The sequence below is a fragment of the Phyllostomus discolor genome, chromosome 12 (genome assembly GCF_004126475.2).
Source record: "Phyllostomus discolor isolate MPI-MPIP mPhyDis1 chromosome 12, mPhyDis1.pri.v3, whole genome shotgun sequence".
Taxonomy (NCBI): Eukaryota; Metazoa; Chordata; class Mammalia; order Chiroptera; family Phyllostomidae; genus Phyllostomus; species Phyllostomus discolor.
Genome location: NC_040914.2, coordinates 6,391,240 through 6,406,998, shown reverse-complemented (window position 1 = coordinate 6,406,998; position 15,759 = coordinate 6,391,240). Strand labels below are relative to the sequence as shown.

General features: G+C 43.4%; 1 long non-coding RNA gene across 1 annotated transcript; it reads left to right on the top strand.

Annotated features, from left to right (window-relative positions):
• The first annotated feature begins 623 nt into the window (after positions 1–623).
• LOC118497543 lies at positions 624–14,747 on the top strand. The gene is made up of 3 exons (XR_004900068.1): positions 624–635; positions 1,030–1,036; positions 14,311–14,747. It is a non-coding gene; the product is annotated as an uncharacterized LOC118497543 (long non-coding RNA).
• The last annotated feature ends 1,012 nt before the right edge of the window (positions 14,748–15,759 follow it).

Genomic DNA, 15,759 nt, shown 5'->3' with positions numbered 1-15,759 from the left:
GTGTGAGGATAGGATATACCAGAGCCTTAGGGAAGAAGATCATACCAGGAGAATTGATCTTCCACATAGAATTAGGGTCAGTATTAGAGAATCCCCATTCACAGGTCTAGTCCTCATCTTGTTCTACATGATGGGGTTTCAATTCTGACAAGTCCAGGTAGGGAATTATAGCCCCAAGAAGCAGTGGCCCTCGGGCTGCTGGTCTTGCTGCTTTTTTGGCAGTTTGGTTTCCCAGATTGTTTGGAACTGTCCTTCTGGGTTCCTGGGCAGTGCATTATGGTGATCTTGTTTGGCAGATTCACTGCCTGTAGCAATTGTCAAGTCTCTTCTGTACATTTGATGTCCTTATTTCCTGAAGTTCCTCTTTCTTTCCATGTTGAGAGCCATCTTTCTTTCTATGTTGTCCCATGGGCATGGACTACCATGAAGGCATATTTAGAATCAGTGTAGGTGTTAACATTCTTTCCCTGAGATAATTCTAAGGCTCTGGTAAGGACTGTCAGTTCAGACTCTTGTGCTGGGGTTCCTATGGCAAGGTCTTGGGCTTCTATTACCTTGTCTATGGTGACTAGCACATACCCAGCTTTTCATTGACCATTCTCCATGAGGCTGCTCCCATCTGTGTATAATTCCCAGTCAGGTTCTCCCAGTGGCTGGTCCAGTAGATCCAGTCTGCTAGAATAAACTGACCAATGATTTCTTAAGTAATCATGTTGGAGGTCTGAGCTTCTCTGTGAGTCCAGTAGTAGGGTGGTTGGATTTAAGATAATGGTGGTTTGTGAGGTGACAAACCAACCTCACATTTGGTTGTCTAATGAAATTGCCCGATACTTTCTCATGCAACCTGCTGTCAGCCAATGCCCTCCTTTCTGTTTCAATAGGGTTAGAATCTGGTGTGGTACAAATACCATAGTAGGTTGCCCCAGAGTGAATTTCTTTGCTTCTTGTAAGATGTCACAGGTGCCTGCTATTGCCCAGAGGCATGGCGGCCATCCTTTTGTCCTGTGGTCTAGTTTCTTTGAGAAATAGGCTGTGGGTTGAAGGGTATTTCCCAGGGTCTGGGTTGTTACCCCAAGCCCTATTCCTTGCCTTTCACATGAATGTATAATTTGAAAGGTTTCTGCAAATTGTGCAGTCCTAGCGTGGAAACCAAAACTAGTTTTTCCTTCTAGGTGTTAAATACCACCTGACAGTCTCTTGTCCATTCAAGAGGTTCAGAGTCTAGTCCTTTCAAAGAATTAATACAGTGGTTTTACTATAAGGGCAACATTTGGAATCCAAATTCAGCAAAACCTATCCCTAAGAATCTATATAGCTGCCTCCAGTTCTCTGGGATTTTTATTGTAGCAATGGCTTGTTTTTGATCAGCCATGAAGCTCCCAGTGCACTGTTTCAGTTGGAATCCCAGGTATGCCACCTCCTGTTTCCAAAGTTCAGCCTTCTGAGGGGGTACTTTACATTCTCTTTTTGCCAAATGATTCCAGCCTGTGATGGTGTTGAGCAAATAAACTTTGTAAGTATTGCTAGCTATTAGTTGTCAATATTTGGTGAGGAATTCCTGATTTCAATTGAATATCCCTTAAATCTTTTGATAATATTTCCCCAAATATAGTCAGGGAGTTCTTGAATACTCGTGGGAACACAGTTCAAGAGTATTGGAGTGTTTATGGGTCCTGCCATTCAAAGGCAAATAATAGTTGAGCCTGTTCATCTGTTCGGATGCAGAAAAAAAGCACCCTTCAAGTCTAGGATTAGAGTCCATTTACTATTTCCAGATATCATAGTCAACAAAGTACAAGGGTTGGGCACCATAGGACAAATGCCTTGGACAACCTATGGCCCTAAGATCCTGTACAAATTGATATTAATCAAAGTGAGGCTTTCGACTGACAATAGGGGTGTAATAGGGAGACTGGTATGGCTGAATTAATCCTGATTTTAAAAACTTCTGTAATACTGGTTGAATTTTCTCTAAAGCTTTCTTTTAAAATAGATATTCTTCCTTACCTGGGGTCCATGCTCCTTCTTTTTAATGAATTTTTACAGTTTAGACATTAGCTACTCTACTTGGGGTTCCACTGACCCAAACAGCTCAGTCGACCGGCTTGTAGATCTCAGGTGGGAATTCACCTCCAAGACCTTCCGGGCAAGTCAGCAGTACCTGGAGCTGAAGGAGAGCATGTTCCAGCTGGACTTCTACACATAATTGCTGCTTCTCAGGGGAAAAAGTTATTTGTGCATGGAATTTACACAGTAAATCTTGACCCAACAATGAAATGGGACAGTGTGGCATGTAGAGAAAACTACACCTGTTTCTGATCCCCAAGCTGGCATTCTAGAAGTTGAAGGAGTTCTTGTTTTTGTAATTGTCCACTCACTCCAGTAACTTGACACCGCAGCTGAACTTTTCTTGGTTAATTTTGTATTTAGCACTGGGTATGTAGCTCTCATATCTACAAGGAAATCAATTAATTTGTTCCTCATTGTCAATTGTACCCCAGGCTCCTGTGGGAAAATAGCAATAGGTCAGGAGATGTCTAGGGGTACACCCCTGGGCCTCCTCATTTGTCATTGGATTTGCATCGGATTTGCCATTCCTTTATAACACTTCTCAGTGACAGTTTTTGTACTTTTTATTTTTCTTTTTGAGTTGCAGGAAGTTCTTTCTCCAGTGACCTTCCTCTTTGCAATAGGTGCATTGATTTGCACCTAGTGGGTCTTTAACCTTTACCTTTTAGGTCCCGCCTTTCCTTATAGTTTACCTGAAAGGTTTCTGAGAAAACAGTGGCCTGCTTTAATTTCCTCATTTTCTGGGCACTGTCATATTTAAATATCTTTTTTTAATCCTCACCTGAGGACATGCTTATTCGTTTTAGAAATAAGGGAAGGGAAGGAGAGGAGGGAGAGAAACATTGATCAGTTGCCTCTTGTACGTGCCCCAAATTGGGACTGAACCCGCAACCAGGCATGTGCCCTGACCAGGAATCAAACCCGCAGTCTTTCAGTTTATAGGATGTTGCCCCAACCAAGTGAGCCACACCAGCCAGGGCCAAAGCATGGTAAACTTTAAAAGCTATGTCCACCACCTGGGAAGTATTCATTCCCAACACCTTGTCTAAACATTGGAGCTTCCTTCTGCTGATTGGGGCACTTTGCCCAATAAAAGTCATGTTTACTATCTGGACATTTTCTGGTGCCTATGGGTCAGCATCAGGGTGCTTTTGATAGGCCTTTCTAAAAACTCAGAAGGATTTTCATTGGTTTCTGTTGAACAGGCTATATTATACTCAGATACTTTTGTTTAGGCACCCCTTTATTAAGACCTTCCAATATACGTCTTTTGTAATGTTAGGGAAGCCAGGTCCTCACTATTCAGGTCTCAGTTGGGCCCTGTCAAGGGAATTGCCCTGGCTGGGTTGGGGGTCCCATTGGAATTCTCTTGATGGAGGCAATGGGCCTCTTCACTAGCCTTATTTATAACTAGCTGCCTTTCATCTTCCATTAGCAGAATGTTAAGGAGAGCCTGTATATCTGCCCAGTTTGGTTGTTGAGTAGCAAAAATGGAGGTGATAAGACCTGCTGTTTTCTGAGGATTCTCTGTATATGAGGGGTTGGAATTCTTCCAGTTCAGTAAATGTGATGTGGAAAATGGAATATGGACCCAATTGTAGCCAGCAGCCTGGCTGGCTGCAGGGTATTGCCTCAAAGGGAATTGTCCTGCTCCAGGTAAGGATGCTCCCTGGCCAAATTGGGTGCCCTGCCAAGTCTTCAAGGGAGGAGCCGTTCCTTCATCACACAGAGATCAGGCTGTCATCCCTCTGGCCCTTATTTCAGGGGTATCTAGAAGCAAGGGTGGGGGCTGGGTATCTTCCTGTTGCTAATCTTGCATCCCCTGGGTTTAGGGCATTAAACAGACTCATTTCTTTGTTTGAAGCCACTTCCCTTCTCTGTATTATTAATTTGTTCCCTTTCTTTGCAGAATCCTTAGTGTGTAAAGATACAAATGCCTTCAGATATAAGGGATTTCATCCCATTTCGCTGACTATTGGTGAAACAATTCCATTGGCATGATATTGTGGTAATTTAGGGAACCATTTAGGGGCCATTTTCCCCTGTGGTCTGAAGTACACACAGGCAAAGCATTGTTACAATGGAAAACCAATTCTTTCTTCCTCGTTGGATCACGGCTGTATGTGGCGGACCAATCTGCTAAAATCTGACCCAGTGGGCTCCCTTCAGGAGTCAAAAGAGAACAACCCCTGATGGCATGAAAATATAAGCCCATGGCCATAACAAGACCCCAGAAAAAGTGGGAACATATAAACAAAACTTGAATCCATAATTCCATTGTTCCAAATGAGTGCTCACAAGCAAGTCTTAGTGTCTTATCCTCTGTCAGCTGATAGAGCAAGCAGTGCCAACCAAACCGAAATGGCACAAAGCCCACATAGCAGGAGTAGCCTACCAATTGGTACTGCAAACAGCTGGAACTGGACACACGTGGCTCAAAGCCCCAGTGGCATGGCTAGAGGACCCCGCAGTGTGCACACCAGTTATACTTACCCAGTCTTAGAGTCCATCTGCTCCCCCCAAAACCCAGGTCCTTTCACCAGTCAAGCATTTCAGGCAGCTGAAACCTTGAGGAGTGCAGGGAAATTCCCCAAGAAAATCTCTCAGCAGCTGCTGGGAAATTTTCACAGTCCCACTCTCCCATGGTTGGTCTGACACTGGCAGCTGAGACCCCAGCCCGGGCTCTCTGGGGCTTACTGAGGTCCACACTGTCCCACCAGAGTTGCTCAAAACTAACCAAACAAAAAAGGTTCAGCTGCCTGCCTCAACAAAAGCCAAAATGGTGAGGCAGGTGCTGGTGCAAAAGGAAAGAGGTTTAGTCAGGTGCTACATGACCTGGGAGAACAGTGGACTTGTGTCTCAAAAATCATCCACCCTGCCCACTCAAGGCTACAGTTCTGTGGGGATAGGGAGGGGAGGGCTTTTATCCTACATAATTACCTTGCTAGTTTTTGGCATGTTCAGGTCCCATCCTTTCTTTTCACCTTTCTAGCTTTCTTTGTGCTCAGTTCCTGTCCATTCATCCTTCCAGCTTTCAGGCCCACTTGGGCTCTATCCATTCATATTTCTAGCTTTTGGCACACTCAGTGTAAGAACCTCCCTTTGCTGCCACCTCGGCCAATGGGGGAAACTCCCTGGCACTCCGACTGACTGTCTATGGCAACACTTTTATCTTTTGACCTTCGTAGTAGCTTTTTAAGTGTCTATTCACTATATTTATTAAATATTTGGCTTTACCTGTGAGATTTTTTCCTTGCTTATATTTTCTTATTTCTTGTTTTGGCCTTTCCTTTTCTGCTTGAAGAAGACCCTTTAACGTTTCTTCAAAATCTCATTTAATGGTGATAAACTCCTTTAGTTTTTGCTTGTCCGGGAAACTCTTTTATCTCTCCTTCAATTCTGAATGATTACCTTGACAAGCAAATTATTCTAGGTTGTAAGTTTCTTTCTTTCAAAACTTTTAAAGATGTGCTGCCACTTTCTTCTGTTGTGTAAAGTTTTTGCTGAAAAGTCAGCTGAATAGTCTTATGAGGTTTCCTTTATATGCAACTAGTTATTTTTTTCTTGCCACCTTCAAAATTGTCTCTTTATCTTTAACTTTTGCTGTTGTAATTACAATACATCTTGGTGTGGCTCTCTTTGCGTTCATCTTGTTTGGAACCCTCTGCTTGCTGGGCCTGGATGTCTGTCTCCTCTCCCACAGTAAAAAAAAATTTTAAACATTATTTCTTGAAATGATATTTCTCCTCCTTTTTTCTCCTTCTTTGATCCCTATTATAGGAAATTTTGTGTGTTTGTTTCAGAGATCCATGAAACTATCCTCTTTTTTAAGTTCTTTTTGCTGTTCTGATTAGTTGGTTTACTTCCAATAGTCTGATCTTCCATGTCGCTAATTCATTCTTTTTTTTGTAATTTTTAAAAAATATTTTGTTACCCTGGCTGGCGTAGCTCAATGGATTGAGCTCGGGCTGCGAACCAAAGTGTTGCAGGTTCGATTCCCAGTCAGGGGTTATGCCTGGGTTGCAGGCCATGACCCCCAGCAACTGCACATTGATGTTTCTCTCTCTCTCTCTCTCTCTCTCTCTCTCTCTCTCTCTCTCTCTCTTTCTTCCTCCCTTCCCTCTCTAAAAATAAAATAAATAAAATCTTTAAATATATATATTTTATTTATTTTATTTTTAGAGAGGGGGGGAGGGAAAGAGAGAGGGAAAGAAACATCAGTGTATGGTTGCCTCTCACACACCCCCTGCTGGGTACCTGGCCTGCAACCAAGGCATGTGCCCTGACTGGGAATTGAACTAGCAACTCTTTGGTTCACAGTCTGGCATTCAATCCACTGAGCCACACCAACCAGGGCTGATTTATTCTTTTGTATTAGCTAATCTGCTGTTGATTCCTTCTAATGTAGTTTTCATTTCAGTTGTTATATTATTCAGGTCTGTTTGGTTTTTATTATATTTTCTAACTCTTTGTTGAAGTTCTAAATTTCTCTATTCCCCTCTCAATTTTAATGAGCACTCTTACAACTTTTTTTGGATTGTTTATCTGGTAAATGACTTATCTCTGTTTCCTTTTTTTCTGAATATTTTTCTTTTTTCTTCACTTGAAAAATATTCTGTCTTTTCATTTTGTCTGACTTTCTATGTGTTTGTTTATATAAATTAGACATAGCTGTTTCTTCCAGTCTTGAAAAAGTGGCTGGATATAGAAGCAGCCTCTGTGTAGGCTGTGTGCCAGTTGGTTTTGACAGGCTTGTAGGAGATAAGCAGGTGTCTAAGGCATTCAGGACACTAGCCCACCCAGCTGGAGCTGCTCCAGGTGTAGAAGCCAGATGCATGTTGGTCCTGCTTATTTCCTTTGTTTGGGACTTCATCATATGGTTAATCTTAGTCTCCAGGTCAACTGATACTGCACGACCCAGAGCCTTCACCCTAAGTCACATTGTTGATCTCTCTGAGTGGCCATCACCGACCAAATTGCATTGGTAGACTATCCAGTATGACCCAAGGCTCCCAGGCAAACAAAGATATTCTTGTCAAGTATAACATTCCAAAGGCCCACCGATTACTACCCAGAAGCTAAAGGCAAAGGCCAGACCTTTGGCTCAGGCTAAATTATTTTCTATGTATTATTTTTAAACATTCTAAGATGATTTCAATCAGCAGCAAAGTTTAGGAACCACTAATGGGTAAATTGTAATTGAACCTAAAAGAAAACAATGTTAACACTTAGAGCTTTATGGTCACAAGATAAATTTAAAATTTCTATTTATATTCTTTATTTTTGTGGTTGGCTCAGCAGCATGAAAGGGTAATTGATAAAAGTCTTCTGAATGTAAAAATCAATTAATAATACATTAGGACAAAATTCTGTGGAGGAACAGGCATCTAATCTAAGAAGTAGAGTGATGTGAAATCTCTCTAAAAGAAGGTAGTTGTTCATGTATTTTTACAGCCCATTACTCTTAAGTTTTTAAATTTTAACTTCTAACATCAAAAGTGCCTATAAAATTATCCTAAAGTGAACACATTCCTGTTGCCAGCCCCAAGGTCAGGAACAGAAGGTGCCAGCAAATCCCACACCCAACACCCTCATGCCCCCTTCCCATCATTATCCACTCAACTATAGATGTTTTTGTTCTTATTTGTACTTTATATATAATTATATATACATAAAGTACAAATATATAAATATATATTTGACTTCTTTTATTCAATAACATGTTTGTAGATTCATCCATAATTGGATGTAGCTGTACTTAAGTTTCATTGCTACATAGTATTCCATTATGTGAACATACCATACTTTATTCACTTATCATTGATGGGCATTGGACTTTTAAAAATGTTGCTGGGTATTTCGTTACCAATTCATTTAGATTCCCCTGCATCCTTTTGAATGACTGAAAATTGTGTTTAAAACATCAACGTTTTATGGACAACAGTGTGGTGATTGCTGAGAGGGAAGGGTATAAGGGGGCTAATTGGTAAATGGAAAAAATGCAGTAAAGATTAAATTTTAAAAATATCAACATTATAGCCCTGGCTAGTGTGGCTCTGTTGGTTTGAGTGTCGTCCCCTAACCAAAAGGTCACCGGTTGGATTCCCGGCCAGGGCACGTGCCTGGGCTATGGACTCAGTCCTCCACTGGGGCACGTGCAGGGGGCAACTTATCAGTGTTTCTTTCTCACACCAGTGTTTCTCTCTCCCTCTCTCTATCTCCCTCCTTCTCTCTCTTAAATGAGAATAAAATAAACCTTTTAAAAATGTAAAAAGTATCAATATTATACACATTGTAAATCACATTATTTGCCACCATTTAAACATAGAGTGAAAAATTTTGATTGTCATCTTAACAATGTGGGAGGAGGCGCCTTGGAGAGCACTGCTCTAGGTCACTCCTTCCAAAATGAACATGCATGCAGACCAGTTAGGGAGCCTGTTTAATGCACATTCTGATGTATTGTGTATGGCGTGGGGAAAGCTCCCAGGTGATGCTGATGGTGCTAGTCTAAGGACCACATTTTGAATTTGCATCCACTGGAAATTCACTCAGGTGGGGCACACAGCTACCCAAAGAGATGGGGTGGCAACTCCAGCCTTGCAGGCCTCCCTCTCCCAACAGGTGGGCAGCCTGACCCAACAGTAGTTGTGTATATTGAACCATTGTCCAACTTCTGGATGCTAACTGGACCATCCTGGATGAATGCTCTGATATACCTTATCCCATCTGGTGGCAGAACTACAATGTCTGCCGTCAGAGCTCCAGCAGCTCTTGTAGTTGTGCACAGACACTGGCTGGAGCTGAAGGGCAGCATGGGGCATGTGTGTGTGCGTGCGTGTATAGCAGCTGGTAGCTGGCCAAGCATCTTTTCATTTGGAGCTTCACTGTGGGACGCCTCTGCTTAGTTTGGACTTCCTCACATCCTGGCATCCCCATGGCAATCAGACTGCTTACTAATGCTCAGAGTTCTACCCTGGGGGTTCTAGAGAAACTAGGAGAAGCTATGTTGCCCTTTCTTTCTTTCTTCCTTTTCTTTTTTCCCTCCCTCCCTCTCTCCCTCCCTTCCTTCCTTTCTTTTCTTTTTATCCTTACCTGAGGACATTTTTTTCATTGCTTTTAGAAAAAGAGGAAGAGAGAGAGCAAAACATTGATGTGAGAGAGAAACAGCAATTGGTTGTCTCTCATACATGCACAGACCAGGAATTGAACCAGCGGCCTAGGTATGTGTCCTAAAAAGGAATCAAACCCTCAACTTTTTGGTTATGTGACAACCACCTGAACCACACTGGCTAAGGCTGCACTGCCTTTTCTGACCCAGACTTGGACATCACTGGGCCAAAGTCACTTGGCATCACCTGCCACCCTCTTGGTTATAAGCAAACCCACCCAAATTCAAGGGGACAGGAATTCGACTTCACCACTTGAGTGCCATCATGCTACAACAAGTGGTGGAACCGGGGGCTGTTGTTGCAGCCATCTTTGGAAAATGCTATCAGCCCAAAGGCCCCAAACTCAGCTTTTGAAAGCAAAACCATGGGTGCTGATCTCTTCCTCTGCCTACAGGTCACCCGTGTTTTGAACACTTGCATCAGTTGTGGCCTGGGCCCCATGGAGCCCATGTGACTGAGCAGGTCCCTCTGTCCTAGTCAAGGGCTCCTTGTACAAAAATCAGACTGTGCCTTCCAAGAGCTGGGACCAGTGGCCAGTACAAGGGCTTGTACCTCCCTGGCATCCTGAGAACTCCTGGGTCGAGTCAGGGGTCCTGCTGTTCCCTGTCTTCAAGTTCTGGAAACTACTAGAAGAAAGTTCCTCCATCAGACCTATCTACAACTGCTGCCCTAGGTCAGCCCCTGTGCTGCTGAGGGGAGACACACAGGTGGGCCTTGGGAATGCAGTTCCCAGAAAGGGCTCTTTGTCACCTAATCCAGACCCCCTGGTTCAACCACGTACCCTCTGCCCACCTCCTGTTTCTATTCCGGGGGCTTTACTGGTCCCTTCATGGAAGTCCTCTGCTCCTCTCTGAACTACTCATCCTTATGGCTGGGAAAATTCCAGCCACCTTTGGTGGTGAACTTAACCTCTTGAGGGTGCCAGGCTGGGTCTCCCAAATGGAAGCTGACTACCTCAAAAAAATGTGTAGTTCTGCCCATTCTGATTTCTCTGAAAAAATTAGTTAGTTCCCAAAAGAACCTATGCATCCCAATGTCCATAGCAGCACAATTTACAATAGCTAGATGCTGGAAGCAACCAAGATGTCCATCAGTAAATGAATGGATCAAAAAACTATGGTACATTTACACAATGGAATTCTATGCAGCAGAAAGAAAGAAGGAGCTCCTACCCTTTGCAACAGCTTGGATGGAGCTGGAAAACATTATGCTAAGCAAAACAAGCCAGGCAGTGAAAGACAAATACCATATGATCTCACCTTCAACAGGAACCTAAACAACAAAACAAAGAAACAAACAAAATATAACCAAAGACACTGAAATAGAGGACAGGCTGACAGTGACCACAGGGGAGAGAAGAGGGAATTTCAGGGGACAATGGGAAGGGTTCACAGGAACAAATTTAAAGGACACATGGACAAAAACTAAGGGGAGGGTGGTAATGGGAGGGAAGTGGGGAGGGGTGGGAGGGTGGGCTGGATTGGGAGTAAAAGGGAGAAAACCATACTTGAACAATGATTAAAATAAAATTTTTAAAAAATTAGTTAGTTCCCTGAACCCAAACCTGATCCTCAAGGAGTGCTGTTATTGTGCAACGTAAAAAAATTATCTTATTCTTCCCTAGCTGGTGTGGCTCTGTGCATTGAGTGCCAGCCTACTAACCAGAGGGTTACTGGTTCAATTCCCAGTCATTGCACATGCCTGAGTTGCAGGCCCAGGCCACCAATAGGGGGTGCACAAGAGGTAACCACACATTGATGTTTCTCTCCCTTTCTCCTTCCCTTCCACTCTCTGTAAAAATAAATACATAAGATATTTTTTAAATTTATTTTATTTTGGAATTTTTTTCAACCTTGAGAGAATAATATATCAGCAACATCTATCTGCCAACCACATGCAATAAATTTATTACTTTGCCCAATGTGCCTCAGATCTTTTTAATAAAAATGCAGTGCTACTGCCTTGGTTACTAGTTGGTTCAGAGTAACAAGCTCCTGTTGAGGAGGGAAAACTCTAAAGAAGCCACCAGTTGAAGACGTTTTACAGTAGAAACAATAGGAGAATTAGAACAGTATTTCCCAAGCCATACGGAAATCCTCAGTTCAGACAAAGATTGTCAACCAGGGTTAATCAAGAGCATGAGGCAAATGGTGGACGTGGGTACAGTGTTGCAGAGACATGACTTGTAACTTCCTGATCCTGAGGGTTAGATGGCACCACGCAGCGGCAGGGTCAGGCTGCCCAATCCCAGTCCAGGGGCCATGACTGGCCTCTCACATCACCGAGAAGTTCTAGGTGTCTTGACGGGATGCCTGTGAAATGTGACACTGCTTTTGACGTATTTCTCACTGAACTGCATTGCAGGGCAGACGGCCTTCAGCCCCATCCTGCAGTGTAGACAGAAACGAAGGGAGAGCAGGCCGAGGCCAGCCAAGCAGCAGTCAGACACACCCAGGGGTGGCGAGTTCTGCCGGTTTCATAAAAAGGGGGTGGGGACAGGTTGAAGCAGATCTAAGAGTTCCAGCCAGATGAGGTTCGTGGTCCTGCAGTAAATCCTGGTTTGCACAATCCAGCTCTGGAAGGTATTTTAGGGTCAACTGGGGGGATTTGGATATGAAGAATGTGAGATAAACCTTTACAAAAAAGGGAAAGGTGGAGACAATTGCAGCAGTATGCTTTTTTTGGCATATACATTATTTTGTGTGTGTGCATGTGTGTGTAAATATGTGCATATATATGTATATGTGTCTGTGTGTGTGTATATATATATGCCAAAACTAAATTACGTTGCTTTATACACACACCCGTATATATGTATATGTATTTACATCCTGGGTTGCCTTCTGGATGCATATACATATATATTCAGAAGAATAAGAACGCGAACTACAATGTTATGCGATTACTACAGTGTGATTGCTGGGGGGTGGGGATTTTGTATTTACTAATTCTGCTTATCTGTATCTCATTTCTTATGTATGGGTGTATAGATATACAAAAGCACAATGTTACAGGTAAAATATAAAGCATCCTCCAATGCAATTTCCCTCTCCTTCCAGAAATAACCATATTTAGAAGGCATCTTTGCTGACAGGGTTTTTGTTGGTTGGTTTAATTTTGTCGTGGAGCATTCTAAACATAACGGAGGCAGAGAGGAGAGTGTCGTGACCTCAATGTATCTGTCACCCAGCAACAGCTATCACCTTGGGGCCAGTCCTCAATCTGCACCCCTACTGATTCTCCCCTTTCATATTACTTTAAAATATGTTCATTTTGAAACAACCTCAAACTAACAGAGAAGTTATAGATATGGCACAAAGAGCTTTTTTCCCCTGAAACATTTAGTGCATTTCCAACTTGCTGTGCCTTTAACTTCACAGCAAAATTCTTCAGTGTGTATTTCCTACATATAAGGACATTCTGTTACATAAGTACAATACAACCACCCAAATCATGACAGCCGCGTGGATTCCATAACTGCCTGTGCAGGAAAAGATTAATGTAGCTGGCCTCTCCTGAGAGGCAGGTTTGTGCGGGTGGCCCTTGGCTGGGTCTGGGAAACCGATATGGAGGGTTCACTATGCTTAGGCCGCTGCCTGCGCAAACAGTGTGGGTTCGGCTGCACATCTGCGTTCCATCCGAGAGTCTGGAATGGTGGTCCACACAGGTGGAGGGAGCCTCGAGACCAGCCCCCCCCGCCCCCACCCCTACTGCCCCAGCTGTGAAACCCTGTGAGGGGTCCTATTGAGCTTCCCTAGACATCACACGTGTTTTACTCCATTTTTGTTGCTGAGGGGAGAGGACACTATGCAGCTCCTCAAGGAAGGGGCAGGACCGCAGGGCCCTGCACAGGATTCGTCCAGCCTCCGCCTGCATCTTTTCCCCTATTTGTCCCACTGTGCATCCCTCCCACCTTGTAGTAAATCTGAGGACGGAGTACTGCTTCTTTCTGAGTCCCAGGAGTCCTGGCAAATATCAGAACACAGGGCGGGCTTGTGATCACACACAACCACACATGCCAAGGTGGGACTGCTGTGGGAATCCTGACCAAGCAAGCTATGGTGACTGTATTTGGGGGGGGAGAGTGGGGGGATGGGTGATGAACCCCTGGAGCCTTGTGGCCATGAAGTTCCCCACGAGCTAAATGTTACCTGTGGAACTAAAACCCGAGCTCCAGCCCTGGGGAGTTGGTTCACCAGATCCCCTGCTGACTTTGGCTGGTGCCAACTGAAATGAAATCCAGGCGGCCTGGTGATGCCTTTGGTTTTTTCTACCTTCCTCCAGGCAGGAGAAGGGACCCAGACATCCCCACAAGTGAGTGTGAAGTGGATCAAAGACAATACACATTAGTTTGTAGCTGCTTCCTACTCTAGGCAGCAGAGAGGAGAGCCAAATTTCAAAAAAGTGGGGTTTATTTATTTTCTTTCTAATGCCCTTTATTTTCTTATTACAATTTACTTTCCATATTATTTTGTATTGGTTTCAGGTGAACAGCATAGTGGTTAGACAATCATATAATTTACATAGTGTTCTGCTGTTCCCGCCCCATATTTCTAGTGCCCACCTGGCGACATACATGTTTATCACAATATTATTGACTTGTTTCCTACACTGGACTTTACATCCCCGTGACTGTTTGCTAACCACCAATAAGACTTCTTAATTTCTTCACTTCTTTCACCCTGTCCCTCTAGCTCCCCTCCCCCACCTCCCACAACTCTGGCAACTATCAGTCACTCACTGTGTCTGTGAGTCCGTTTCAGTTTTGTTTGCTCATTTATTTTCCTCTTTAGATTCCACATACAAGCAAAATCATATGGTATCTGTCTTTCTCTGACTGACTTATTTTACTTAGCATAATACCCTCTGGGTCCATCCATGCTGCCATAAATGATAAGATATCATTCTTTTCTATGTCCAAGAAATACTCTATTGTATATATGTACCACTGCTTTTTTTATCTATTCGTATATTGATGAGCATTTGGGTTGCTTTCCTGTCTTGGCTAGTGCAAATAATGCTGCATCTTTCAAATTCGTGTTTTAAGTTTCTTCACCTCTATTCCCAGAATTGCTGGGTCGAATGGCAGTTCCACTTTTAATTTTTTGAGGTGACTCCATACTGTTTTCCACAGTGGCTGCACCAGTCTGCATTGCCACGAACAGTGCACGAGGGTTTCCTTTTCTCCACAACCTGGCCAGCCCTTGTCATTAGATGAACCAAAAAAGTTTGCATTGCTCTCTCCACCACAGGGGAGGAAAAAAGGTTAAATCCACTCCTAGGGCTGAATCAAAGCTTTAGATAAGCCAAAGGGGAAAAGAAAACAAAAAACCAAAAACTAAACACAGCTCTTCAACCCCTATTCTAACTGGGATCTCTGGGCAGCCACGGTGTTAACCCTGTAAATGCTGAATTTACTTCAAGGGACTTAAGTAATCCTGCAGTGAGGACAAGAAATGGGGAGATTTATAGTACAATGTGATCTGTCAATTGTATCTCAAAGAAAAAGGGAAATTTGAAAAAGCACAGTATATTTTAAGGCCATTTCATCTGGATGTATGATTTAAAAAATCAATGATCAATGTATGTATTATATTTATAGACAAATACATATAAATATATATTTTTATATATAGTTGTTTGCTTTCTGTATGTTATCACATTTTGACCACTTACAAGTCCTTTCTGGCTGGGGAGAGGCTTCCGCTCCCAGAGCTAGCCAGATTCTAGAACCCAGACAGAGCGTGCCTTTGATTCGCAAACGACCACGTCCAGAGGCAGGCCCCCTCTATTTGGCTCCTGCAGCCCAGGAGGCAATATTTCTCTGCCTTACCCACCTGAGAGCCAGGTGCCAGGCAACTGAGGACCATCCCTGGAGTACAAAGCCGCCTCCCAAAAAAGAAATTATTCAACCTGGCCAGTCCTAAACTGTTTACCCTGCCTGCCTTTCCCAAGGAATCCCCAATAAAGGTCATGACCTAAAGTCCTGGCTGGCATTGCTCAGTGGATTGAGCACAGGCTGCAAACCAAAGCATCACAGTTTCAATTCCCAGTCAGGGTACATGCTTGGGTTGCAGGCCATGACCCCCAGCAACCACACATTGATGTTTCTCTCTCTCTCGCTTTCTCCCTCCCTTCTCTCTCAAATAAATAAATAAATAAATAATCTTAAAGAAAAAAGGTCATGACCTAAATCTTCCTCTTGGTCCTGCCTCCTGCCCCCTGGCCTCCCTGTGGCCTTCCATGGCACACCTGTGTCTACGACACTCGAGTCTAACAAACTTGTTTTCCTGAGCTTCTTCACTGTTTCTTCTTGTGGCTGCACCTTATTGGTCATCTCATGAAAGAATATAAAACAATGAAATGTTGTATGCTTGTAATGGGCCCTGGAGAGGTCATGTGGGCCAGAGAAAGCTGTGAAAACAAGCGTGTGTGCTGTGCATGTGTCACTCCACTGTCTTTGCCACCAGTGGAAGCCCTGGAATTTAAACCCTGTGAGTACTGGGAACAGAACAAA